Genomic DNA, 13,954 nt, shown 5'->3' with positions numbered 1-13,954 from the left:
CTTGGATAATAAATAAGATAATTTTGCACACTCACAGAAATTCTGAATAATTTTAAAGAATTATTCAGGTCACTATTTTACTTTCATAAATTAATGGGGGAACCTTCAAGGCTCTATTAATTATTCAGAAATTTATCAATAGTTTTACAGCATTTTACAGTATTTTTATAATTTATCAGCAGCAGAACAATTTTAAACAATTGTTCATTTAATTCGGTAAAATTAGAAAAATATAGATAAAAGGAAATTTGTTTTTATTTTATATCCAAGGAATTTGAATAATTAAGAGAATTTATAATTTTACCCCTCAAGCTTTGAGTTATTGTTATTGTTTTAAAATTATGATTTTAGTTATTGTTATTCTTGCGTAAATGACCACCTCATAATTAACCAATTCATGGTTCAATATAGCTGGGGTCAATTTTGCAAATGCTAAATTTTAAATGGCCTTAATTGAAATGTCCAAGCCATGGTCAAATTAATGAAGGATATTAATGCAAAATAGCTTTAATTGGTTGAATTAATTATCAAAATAAGGCTATATTTGCAAATGGTTAATTGCAATGGTATTTCTGCAATTGATTACAAAGGTTGGTCATAATTGGAACCCTCATTCAATTAAGGGTCAATTTGAGGCCATTTCTGTAAAAATGAGCTTTAAAGCCGTTTGTTAATTTAATTACATCTCTGTTTGACCTTGTTTTAATTGTTTCTTGTTGTGACTACGTACTTTAAATGACGACATGTTTTACTAAAATTGCTATTTTTCCCCTACGAGTATATATACATTCAGTATACGCTTATAATATACAAAAAAACATTTTTAAGTTAAAAAATGAAGGGCCAGGTCCAGCCTATTTAGGGTCGACCGACCCATATCAGTTATAATACTCGCTTACAATAAACAAAAGTGCAGAGGGGTGTCATTGCAAAATAAAAAAAAAGGGCTAGGGTGAAAACCCTAGCCGCCCTATGCACCTCTCCACCTTCCAACGCTACCCTCTACGAGAAAACTGTCCCATCACCACATAGACGTCACCACCGTGACGTCGGTGGCATGACAATACAGAAAAGGACGAGACTTGTCCTTACTTTCCGATTTTTTGCACGATTTTTCAGCCAAACATGGCCTTAAAGGTGCAATCCTTGTATTTTGCTTTTTAATATCTCTTTACAGTTATTTTTGTTTGATTTTAGCTGTTTCTTTAGTTTTAATCTCAACCCTCCCCTTCAATGGATCTGGTTAAAGAACTTGTTGTTACCACATCGAAAATTTAGGGGTTTGTTGTTGTTTTGCATCTCAGGAAAAAAGGGAGAAGGAAACGTTTTGCTGCTTGAAAAATCAGTAAAAACATAAAGCTTTTAACTTGATATAGTTTCGAGTTTTAAGCAAAGTTATTTTAGTTAAAAATTTGTTTATTTTATGTTTTGGTGAGTGAAAACTAGTTGTTTTATTTCTGTGAGTTATTGGCTGAAGTTTGGGAAAGGGAGAAGGCTCTCGATTGCATTCTTGGTGCTAGGCTGCGCTCAAAAAAGATAAATACTATTTTATTTATAGCTTTTTTAATTTCTTGCTTAATTAGTGCTTTAGTTTCAGTTTTGGTTAGTTTATTGTAGTATTTAGTAATTGTGTAATGCTGCTAACTTGTTGATGTTTGGGAGCTGTTAGAATAGGAATTTTGAATGCTAAAATGGTAATTTGATTATGGTTAATAATGGTTTGCTAGTAGAGATATTAGATTTCTCTTGAATACTTCAAAAATTTGTACAATGTGATTCAAATGAGCTGTTTGATTGCCATTAGTTGGTCTAGAAACAAAATTATATTGATATCATTTAGTCTTATACTTGTTTGCTTATCTGATTCACACTTGCAACGTGAAATTTATGTGGAATTTTGGGAGGTGGGTGTTAATCTGTCTCACTAATGCATCAATATGGTAAATAGCTGAGTGTGAGTCTTGTCATTACTCTTGGTTCTTCTTCTCTGTTTTGTAACTTGTATTTACTTATGAGAATAAAAAAAGATGCTTTGCTTAATTCTGAAATGGTGAGATGAGGTCTATGTCTTGCTCAGTTGTATCTCTTTAGTTTTGAAGATTGTGTATGCCTTTGTTTTCATTGTGCTTAGATTGGGCTGAACCTGTCTTCTGTGGCTCATTGATTATTTGATCATGTTTGAACTTTTCCAGAATTTGTTTATTGTCAACATGACCATATCATGCCCTTATCTGTCCTTGTGCTTAAAAGTAAATTGCTATATTAAACCACAATGTCCATGCCTAGATAATGCACTATTTGCTGAACTTGCCAAACTTTCAAATGCTTAAACACTGATATCTTTTCCTTTAAACCGTATGGTTTGCCTACTCTGTGTATAGAAAGTATAATAAATGCCTTTCCTTCTGTAATTCTTAGACTATGTGTGTTGCATCTTCTATCTTGAACCATTAATGTTCATGCTGCTCATGTGAGAGTGTAAAACCTGTAAGTTTTCCATACGTTTTGATTGTATTTAAAGACCTTGCATCATGAACATGCTTAAACTGCTGTTTGCTTACCCCTCTATGATGGTTTATCAACTTGGCTAATTGTTAAGTCTTGCATAAGCCTCAGAAACAACTAGTGATCAGGGGCCATATGGGCTCTAAGCTGCTTAACTTTCTAGGGTTTAGTTAGCCTGACACTCAGTCCTTAAATCTGGTTGTTCATTGTTGTCAAATGTCTTGATTTATTGTGTTTATTTAACCTTATCCCTTTGATAACTGATTGCTGGTTCAGCCTGTGTATGCTTATAATTTGTAAATATCTTAAAAAAACCAAAATCTGTACTCGTCTATGATTTGCTTAAGGTCCAACTTACTGCAAAGTCATTATGTATCATGGGCTGTTCTTTTCCTTTTTGTGTTGCCTTAAGTCTTACTATGCCTTATCACTCACTTACCTGATCAAATAGCATTGATCTCACTTGACTATTTTGCTGAGCTTTAGCTGAATAATTTGCACCTATACTTGCTGCAATGCCATTATTGACATTAAATCTTGATAAGTCTGCTGTCGTGCCTTCCCATAGTTGAAAATGTTCCCTTTGTGTCTTTACTGTATGAAACCACACTCCACTTAGCTTTGCATTATTTTTTTGAGTTGGTTGTCAACCTGATTTGCCTTTGACCATCCCTGAGATGCCATGATTTAGCTATCATCCTATAGCACTCATTTTCTTTTCTTCAACTTGTTTGAGTCTGTGATCATAGTTGATATTCATGCTCCTCTGAATAAGTTTAAGCATGCCTCTTTCATTTTAGTGTGCGGACTTGACATATCTGCCTAAGTCTAGTTATATTTGGCTTAACTCATTAGGGTTGACTACTATTTGCTGGCTATGAGATGCTTCTCTTTGAATTAAGCTTGTCATTGAGTTTTAAGGTGCACATTTACCCATCGTGTTTGTCCTATGATCACATGTATCTACTGCCTATACTTTCTTTTTAGTATTTAATGTTACATGCTCTTGCTGTGACTCTAAGTCCACTCATGAGATGGTCATTGTCTAGTTTGCCTTTGCTTGTCCTTAGGAACTGCATATCTTTCCTTTTGCCTTGCTTACAGCTGTTGTTACTGCTTGCCTTTGCCCCTTTAATGGAGTTGTGTGTTTTGATTTGTTATTACTGTTTTGTGTCATTAAGGTCTTCTATAATATGAACTTCATGTGTATGTACTTGTATTGTCTCCTGTGATTGCCTGCTCTTCCCTGTATCTATGTGAAAACTGTACCAACCCTCAGCATGATTACTTGTATATTTAAGTGATCTCCTAGTTCTGTACTCTCTATGTCCCTTGTAATGAGATTCAAATAGACCTTGGACCAAGTGTGGTAATTCGGGGCTGTCTTATTCTCTCCGCTGTTAGCCATGCCCGGGGTCCTTTAAGGCCCCTTGGAACTTGTGCGATATCGAAAATACGGGATTAAGACCTAGTCCCCATGCCATTCTAAGTCTTAGGATAATTTGAGCACCATTTGTATAGTCAAAGGGGTAAGTATGGATCAAGTGTGATTACCTTATATATATGTGTGTATGTGTGTATACTTTATCTTATATACATGTGTGCGTGTTTATAACTTTAGTCATGTACCTTAGTGATAAGTTCAACGATTACAAACTAACCGGTGTTTTTTTTCTTCCTTCCTCCTCCTCCTCGTACGTGGCCGCTCGGGTCTAATTCAAAGCCCACCCGTTAGGCCTAAGGCCCAAATGGGAATATTATTTCAAATCGAGTCGAGAAGACAAAGAAAATAGCAAGGCGCGCAGAAGGCCCAACCATGGGTGAAAATGGCCAACTAGGGGCTTGGTACGCCCCTAGTCTAACTTAGCCTCTTCATAATCACTCACTTGTTGTTTAATTTGATAAAAACTTGTATTCAAACTCATGATATAGTAGAAACATTATTATTGGAAGTAGACATCTTAGGACAACGGTTCTTATGCCGTTTAGTCAACTTTAGGTCTCCGTACATGATTTTCAAATCCACAGACTCAAACATAATGTTTTTATTTTACAACTAAGTACAAAAATGAGACCTCTCGAAGCTGCTTTCAAATTAATCACTATTGATTTTTTCTACGTTTAAATGGCAATCACATTTTTATATAATAAAGGTATTTCACAAAATTAAGTTGATTAACTTAATTCCTACTCCAAACTGAATTTCCCAAAATCAACTTTAAATAGAAAGATTTAACGCAATTGGCTTTAACCTATACAACTTCATTGATATGTGGCAAATGTTTGACAAAATATTGGACCAGTTTTAAACTTAAACAAAAACCAGATTTTGTAACCAAGTTATAAATACCCGTTTCTGGAAAATGGAGGCAAATGAAGGATTTTAAAGCACAAAACACCGTTTTTGCCCAAAGCAGGCCCAAATTAACGGATATTTACGGACAAGGCATACTCATTTAAATATAAAAAACGCCCTTATAAACGTTTAAGAAACTAATTCGTAATATAAAGTTCCGGATAAGACTAAACGTACCAATACGGACTAACCCGAGCCAAGTGTATGAGTAGAACATGGACTTAATTTATAAACCAAGATTTTTCTTTACACATTCTTTTATAAACATATATACTCCTTATACATAAAAGGAGGCTATTTATACACGGATATCATAAATCCGGAACTACGATACCCTATATATAAAGGGAATATATTCAAATTTTTTCTCAAAACATATGATATGCAATTTATTAATGACAGTTCTTTCGCGGGAAAATAAACACAAAATAAGCAGTTTAAGCAAATACTCATACACTGGAATTCGAAGGTCAACCGTATAGTACAAATCCTTAATACTGGGGTGCCTAACACTTTCCCCAGGGGATCATCAGAACTCTTACCTAGAACTTTGGATTACGAAGGTTTTTTTCACAGTATTTGAATAAACCCCTCACAACTGGTTTTCCTAATTTCCTAAAAATTAGGTGGCCTCTCTTTTCAAAACAAAAGTCCGAAAGAGCACCAACGAGTTTGTAGTAGCTTCAATGAGTTTGTAGTAGCTTTTATGCCCTAACCCTGCGTAAAAAGCGAACCGTTAGGTACTAAACCTTTATTTTTCCTTTATACATGTGTGTATGTGCCTGGGCATTTTGCCAATTCTTGCAGCAGCTCCTATGGCGCCGGATTTTGTGCACAGAATGTTTGATTGGGTAATGGACCTACTGCGAGCCTCTCCTAATGCTGTTAGGACCTCGAAGAGTTTGACCTATGACTGGTAGAAAGGGAAAAGCCATGGTAAGGCATCGAATTCCCCCCATATGCTTTTTACGTGGATTGCCCAAACTTTTAGTGTCCCTTCTCTCCCATTATCTGTTCAGGCATTCCTAAGAAAAAGTCGACTGCTCGAAGGATTTCTTCACACAAAAATTCTTTGTCCAACATCATTAACACTGTATCTCGAGCCTCGACCAGTCGAAAGCGTAGAGCCTGTATCCCTTCACTACTTGCCGGGACTCCTATCAAAGGAATTGGGTCTCGGGTGAGAACCTACCACCGGCTCATTGAGGCCTAGAAGGAAATGGTAGCAACTAACCGCGGCATAGTAAACATCGAAGACGATGGAGTAGGAAAGGAAGATCTCATGATTCATAGAGACGAAGCTCCTGAGATGCCCATGGAAACTCCCGAGGGACTAGGGGCATTTTCCGAGCCCTCGATGGCATAACTTGGCTCCACCAATCTTGGTGATCGTTTCGGCCCTACAAACACAGGCTCTTGATCTGAAAGTGTTGTTGTTACAACTTTCCTATCACCTCATCCTGAGCCACGCAACTACAGTTAATGTGATAAAAGTGGCTGGGAGAGCTGCTGCTCACCCGGCGGAGGATCCACTGAACTTGAAAAATCACTGACTTTGCATAGAAGTAGAAATGCTCCGGTCGAGGCACTGAGAATTTGAATCCTTGAAGCACTCTCTGAGGTTGAGCTATGATGAAGTCAAGCACCATTTGGAGGAGCAGGAGGAATCTCTACAGTCCCTGACCTTCAACTATTAGAACCTTCAGGCCAGGGTCCATCAAATAGAGGCTAAACTGGAGACCGTACGAGGACAACAGACTTGCTCGGAAGCTTCCACATATCATCTCCAGAACCGGTGTGAGAAACTAAAGCACCGCTGCATTGCTGATGAACATAAAGAAGGCCTAGTCCGCTACCTCAATCTCGTCGGGATGCCTTCAATGATGCCCTGAAAAATAAACTGGACCTCTCCATGGTGCTACAGGAAGCTAACGTTGAATTTGGTGCTGTATAACCTATGATGGCAGACCTCTAATCCACCAAGATAAGAAGCTCTGAGAGAGAGGACACCTTGAACCCTCCTTCCGTCAGGTATGCTCCTTCAACCTCCTAGCTTTAGCCCCAGGTGTCTAGGCCTGCGTTCTAGTATCTTTTTGAACAAGTATTTTAAGAATATGGTTTTTTTTCCTCTTTAAGCCTGGGCGGACCGTGGAACAGAGCATATCGGTTCCTTTCGCGGGCTAGTAAATTTCCCCCCCAGGCCTTTATTAGTCTCGTAGTTTTTTATAACATGGATCATTTTGTTGTTTTTATTGCCTTGTTTTTTGTATGGAATTGTCTTTACATGCTTTGATTTTAAGACATAGATATTTCGTTCCCTCCCTATTAGGGCAATGAAAAGCGACTAATACTTCAAGGCATCATAAATTCGAACCAGAGGGATTTTAACTTTGAACCCAAAAATCGTGCCTTAAGGATTTTCCAGACTTATAATATTCGACCAATTTGAGTCGAAAGGAAAATTTCATAACTTCACTGGCTTTTGACCAATATGTGAAATGAGAAGCTCCAGAAAGTCAGGCCATCGATCCGCATCGCGTGAAGAAAGCGGAACAAACAAACTCAGTCATCAGATTCCGCGATCGATCCGCATCGCGGGCTAAAGGCGAGAAGCTGTAGAACATCGCGCGATCCTTCCGCGATGCGGAAGGAAAGCGGGACTCTGCGGATGTTTTCCCGATTAGACTAGGATTTGGACTCCTTATTTATTATTTTTTTACCCTAGCCTATATATACACGTTTTTATAGCTGAGAACGGTATTCTGGGTTTATTCAAGGATTTGTAAGCCACCACTCTCCTTTTTATCTCTCTAGGTTATTTTATTTTTCATCTTTTTCAACCCTAGTTTATTCATGGCTTATATTGTCTATGATCGAATCATGAGTAGCTAAATCTCCTAGTTCTAGGGTTGTGGCGAAAGACTTGAAAGTTGATTTGATGACGATTATTATCTATTGATTTTCCATATTGTGGGTTGCTTATTTATTCTTGGTTTTAATTGTTTGATTATCTGGCCAATAGTTAGACACTATCTGTGGTGCGTGAATTGAACTTGAGAAAGGGAATTCACGTACGTAATAAGAATAAATAGAGTTTGTTCGATTTAATCGTTTCGCTAATGAGGATAGAGATATACCCTTTAGCCCTACTTAGTTGAAAACGGAGAAATAAACGTGTTCTTGTTACCTCTGATGACCATAGAGATATAGGCGTTATGGTAACATTTACAAGCTTGTGAGCAGTTCGAGAGAATATCATAAAGCTTAATTAACCCGTTAACTAGTAACCCAGGAAATAAAATAGGTGGAATTGTCTGAAGATCAACTGGATTGTCAAAAGCCATAACCCTAGATCTTTCTCTCATCTAATAATTTTTCAGTCCTTGTCAACATAGTCCCAGTCATAAAAACACCCATCATAAATTTTTTACTTTTCAAGTTTTAGTTTAGTACAACAAACAATCTTGGTTTTCACTTTCTTGAATAGTTTCATTCGAATTTGAATTAGTTTAACAGTAGAATCTAAGTCTCTGTGGGATCGATATCTGGACTTAACAGTCTATATTACTTGTACGACCACGTATACTTGCGTGTGCGTTTGGGAGCAACAAGTTTTTGGCGCCGCTGCCGGGGACTTAGCAATATTACTGTTTTTCTAATTTGGATTTATTTTAGAATTTATATTCAAGTTTTTATTTATTTATTATTATTTTATTTTTAATTTAATATTTTGGTTAGTTTGCTTGATATGGCATCTTGGAGTAAAAATTGGTCGAATATTGGTTGTTTCTATTTTGGTTATCCTTGTTTGATTTGTGGGGGACCACACTTGTGGCAACACTGTCAAAATATTTCCGGGAATGGGTTGTGTGCACCTTCCCAATCTTTTGAGTGGAATATTTGTAATATATGTGGTGGTCAAGACGGTCATTGGAATGATTGTCCTAACTCTCACTCCCCATCCCCGAGCCCATATTATGATTCTCCTGTTATTTTTGATGTTGACAGTAGTAACGAAGTGGAGGATGCGGAAAGTCTTGCTTGGGTTAGTGATATGATGAAGCAAATAGGGGGGAAAAATGATGGAGCATGATGCATTAATGAGAGAGCAAAACGCAGAAATGTGGAAAGCCATAGAGAGGATTCGTGCCAACCTCACAGAGATGCAGGCCGAGGCCGAAACTTGTAATGATCTACAAATTACAGGCTTAGCCAATACTCAAGACGAACCTCGAACAGAAGAAGAGAGCGAGTTCCCACAAGTAGATAGCTTTGAAGAAGCAGAGATAATGAGCCAATCTTGGCTAACAGAACAAGCTGAACAAATGAAATTTCATGGGTTTCTCCGTGATGGTCTTACAAACATGGCTACACAACTGATAGAAGGTAGAACTGAGCTCGAACAAGAGATAGACCAATTTGGCTCAGATATCCATGACTTGCAGGTACAAATGAATAAAAAGGTTGAGGCGTCTGATGCCCAACTACATATTACCTTGGATAGTGTCCCGCATGTGAAGCAGATAGAGGAACTCCAACCATTCGATCAGATCTTTGTTGATGATGTCATTATTGAGGAGGTATACAAAACTGATGATGTCAGAAATAATGCAGTTTTAGAGCTAGGGCGTGTTGGTCCTCGTTCTAAACTTTTTTCTACATTATGCGTGGTTGGCGACATGGAAATCGAGCCTTCCACACTGATGAAGAAGTGTATAGATGAGGAGCAAGAGTCTTATATCCTGAAATTTGCCACACCAAAAAGACAAAGCGACATTCCTCACTTAAGGGCCAAGAAGTTCAAGAAACGATATCTATTGCTTGGTTCCTTTATTTTCACACCACCACCCCAGAAGCGTGATAGAAAATTGGATGCAAAATTAGGGGTGAAATTCATAAGTTCGAGGTGGAGGAAAAAGTTGATTCATGTCGTGCCACGACGATTAGGGGAAGTCTGAGTACCTAAAGTTGAAAGCTGAGGAGCATGCCAAAGTTTTAAGTGTGGGGTCATTCGCCTCTTGATGATGATGAGCATGTTGCTAGCTAGGCCCTAGTGGGCCCCAGGGAGTATTTCTTACCTTGGTTGCGCTTTGTTTTTTTTTTTTAAATATATATGCATTGAGCGCATTGCATGATTTTAAGTGTGGGGTGGGAAAATACGTCCCTGGTTTGTTACAACATGTTTTGAGGTTGCGGATGATGATTAGTACGCCTTAGGATTATTTTTTAGTAGTTTTGCGGCTTAGTGTCGAGAAGAAAAAAAAAGTCAAAAAGATTTTATTTTCCCTATTTTTCTTTGATAACTTCTTTTAGTAGGCATTCATCATCCACGCCCTTTGTTTTTCTTATGGCCTCGGTTCTTTCCCGAGGGGGGGCCTTTGAACCGGGTGTAGGTAGATTTTTTTTTTAGTCATAGGAAGGGTTGTTCCTGATGACGGGTGGATGACAACCTGCTTGAGGGAAAATCAGTCCGTATGCTAGGTACATTTAAATGCTAGGTGCACGGGATAGGTGACGTCTTGGCATATGAGCGATCTTGAAATGTTTTGTGAAAGCATGCCGTGAAACTGTATTACTTTTCTTGGAAGCACTTGAAAATGGTTTTTGTGTTGACTCGTATGACCCACTTGGCATTGTTGATTTTCATTGTGTTTGATTGTTTCGAGGGACAACCGGATCCCTCTTGCGTTGATTATGTGCCATGTGTTAGTAAGGTTTCGTTTTTGAATCCATGTTTGGTATTGACATCTAGAACTTGCCCTGTGTGTTCACAAAGCGAAATGAAGTTGGGTTGAGCCTAAAAAGTGATAGAGGCGTTTCTTTGGTTAGTCACTAAAAAGCCTAAAAAGTTATCCTACCAGCGTGCAAATGACACCCTAGTTAACCCCTTTGAGCCTTTAGCCTTTTCTTTGATAGCAGTTAATTAGCCTTACCCCTTTGTTCTATAGCACTCAATATTTGATCCAAAACACTCTAGAAGCACTTTAATCAAATTACATGCATAATGGGAGTTGGGAGGCGGAAAGAGGGGAAATGGTTGTTAACTGTAATCTAGGAAGACAATGGGAGCACCGAATGAACAGAACTAATTCACGTGTTAGTTGGGAATTGAAAAAAAAAATATATATGTAGCGAAAAAGTTTCCCTTCTAACTTGTGTGATTTTAAAAAGAGTGGTGCTTAAACAAAGAAAATGGGGTGAATTGGGAGAAATTTAAAGGTTGGTTGGTGTTGAATAAGGGCTAATAAAGAAATTGTGCGAGAATGATAAAAGTATATGTATTAAAGTGCTTAAGGAGGTTAGTCACTAATATCCAAATAATTCCTACCTTTCCCTCAGCCTACATTACAATCCGCGAAGTCCTACTTGATTCTAGGTTTGTCTTACTTGTATTAGTGGAGTGGTTACACTAAGGGCAAGCCTATGGTATGTCGTACTTTACATGTGATATTCTTTGTGAGGGTGAGCGTACTTAATGATTTTATGTCCTTTGATTCAAACATATATGATTCTTGATGAGATATGGACCACTTTGTTGAGGTGAGGGCACATAATTAGCAATAGAATGGTGAAGTGTTGATTTCTCGATCATAAGGTTACCTATATGCGTTAAAGTGGTGTTGTTGAGTCAAACTCTTTTGAAATTCGAAATGTTTTCGTTGAAAAGAAGTACTTGGTGCTGAAAATGAGTTTTGTTTTTAAACCTTTGGCATGGCTTTGGCAATCTGGGTCGCTGGTTTGTTTTGAAAATCTCGCTTTAAGAGTTAGCCATACTAGCCGAATCCCGTTGCAGACCTGTTTGAATGAGTGAGTTTGAAGTAGAATTTGAGGTTGGTTTGTGTCTGCTCGAGGGCGAGCGAAGTCTAAGTGGGGGGTGGTGATATTTGACACAAATATCATGTTTTGTGTCGTATTACAACTTCTTCTTGTGACTTTTATCGCTTAATTCATGAAGTAGCCGTCGTATTTGAACTTATGTCATTACATTTTCATGTGTATAGGTACGATGACGACAAACGATGGAAAATGTGCTTGAAATGATTGGAAGTCGTAGCAGATGTCGATTGGCTGAGGTGACGAGTCGATGACTGCGAAGGGCGAACTAAAAGGAGAGTAATCGACTGCAGAACCTCGCTTTCCTTCCGCATCGCGGAAGGATCACGAGAAGCTCCAGAAAGTCGGGACATCGATCCGCATCGTGTGAAGAAAGCGGAACAACCAAACTCAGTCATCAGATTCCGCGATCGATCCGCATCGCGGGCTAAAGGCGAGAAGCTGCAGAACATCGCTCGATCCTTCCGCGATGCGGAAGGAAAGCGGGACTCTGCGGATATTTTCCCGATTAGACTAGGATTTGGACTCCTTATTTATTATTTTTTTACCCTAGCCTATATATACACGTTTTTATAGCTGAGAACGGTATTCTGGGATTATTCAAGGATTTGTAAGCCATCGTTCTCCTTTTTCTCTCTCTAGGTTATTTTATTTTTCATCTTTTTCAACCCTAGTTTATTCATGGCTTATATTGTCTATGATCGAATCATGAGTAGCTAAATCTCCTAGTTCTAGGGTTGTGGCGAAAGACTTGAAAGTTGATTTGATGACGATTATTATCTATTGATTTTCCATATTGTGGGTTGCTTATTTATTCTTGGTTTTAATTGTTTGATTATCTGGCCAATAGTTAGACACTATCTGTGGTGCGTGAATTGAACTTGAGAAAGGGAATTCACGTACGTAATAAGAATAAATAGAGTTTGTTCGATTTAATCGTTTCGCTAATGAGGATAGAGATATACCCTTTAGCCCTACTTAGTTGAAAACGGAGAAATAAACGTGTTCTTGTTACCTCTGATGACCATAGAGATATAGGCGTTATGGTAACATTTACAAGCTTGTGAGCAGTTCGAGAGAATATCATAAAGCTTAATTAACCCGTTAACTAGTAACCCAGGAAATAAAATAGGTGGAATTGTCTGAAGATCAACTGGATTGTCAAAAGCCATAACCCTAGATCTTTCTCTCATCTAATAATTCTTACAGTCCTTGTCAACATAGTCCCAGTCATAAAAACACCCATCATAAATTGTTTACTTTTCAAGTTTTAGTTTAGTACAACAAACAATCTTGGTTTTCACTTTCTTGAATAGTTTCATTCGAATTTGAATTAGTTTAACAGTAGAATCTAAGTCTCTGTGGGATCGATATCTGGACTTAACAGTCTATATTACTTGTACGACCACGTATACTTGCGTGTGTGTTTGGGAGCAAGTTAGAGGGGGAACCCTTTTTTTTTCTTAGATTTCTTTGTTTTCTCTTTCTGTTTTTTTTTTCCGATCCATTCCCAACTAACACGTGAATTAGTTTTGTTCACTCGGTGCTCCCATTGTCTTCCTAGATTACAATTAACAACCATTTCCCCTCGTTTCGCCTCCCAACTCCCATTATGCATGTAAATTGATTAAAGTGCTTTTAGAAGTGTTTTGGATCAAACATTGAGTGTTGTAGAACGAAGGGGTAAGGCTAATTAACTGCTATCAAAGAAAAGGCTAACGGCTCAACGGGGTTAACTAGGGTGTTATTAGCATGCTGGTAGGATAACCTTTTAGGCTTTTTAGTGACTAATCAAAGAAACGCCTCTATCACTTTCTAGGCTCAACCGAACTTCATTTCGCTTTGTGCACACACAGGGCAAGTTCTAGATGTCAATACCAAACATGGATTCAAAAACGAAACCTTAGAAATCAACAATGCCAAGTGGGTCATACGAGTCAACACAAAACCATTTTCAAGTGCTTCCAAGAAAAGTAATACAAGTTCACGACATGCTTTCACAAAACATTTCAAGATCGCTCATATGCCAAGACTTCACCTATCCCGTGCACCTAGTATTTGAATGTACCTAGCCTACGGACTAATTTTCCCTCAAGAAGGTTGTCATCCACCCGTCATTAGGAAAATCCCTTTCTATGACTATAAAATAAAAATCTACCTACGCCCGGTTCAAAGGCCCCCCCTCGGGAAAGAACCGAGGCCATAAGAAAACCAAAGGGGGTGGATGATGAATGCCTACTAAAAAAGGTTATCAAAGAA

The 13,954-nt window shown here is 38.0% G+C and overlaps 1 long non-coding RNA gene across 1 annotated transcript; it reads left to right on the top strand.

The window, feature by feature from the left end:
* The first annotated feature begins 885 nt into the window (after nucleotides 1–885).
* Nucleotides 886–4,457, top strand: LOC132626677 (uncharacterized). Its single transcript, XR_009577553.1, has 2 exons — nucleotides 886–1,137; nucleotides 4,229–4,457. It is a non-coding gene; the product is annotated as an uncharacterized LOC132626677 (long non-coding RNA).
* Nucleotides 4,458–13,954: the final 9,497 nt, after the last annotated feature.

Source organism: Lycium barbarum, chromosome 2 (genome assembly GCF_019175385.1).
Source record: "Lycium barbarum isolate Lr01 chromosome 2, ASM1917538v2, whole genome shotgun sequence".
Taxonomy (NCBI): domain Eukaryota; kingdom Viridiplantae; phylum Streptophyta; class Magnoliopsida; order Solanales; family Solanaceae; genus Lycium; species Lycium barbarum.
Note: the sequence above shows the minus strand (reverse complement) of the source record. Positions and strands in the feature narration are given on the sequence as shown.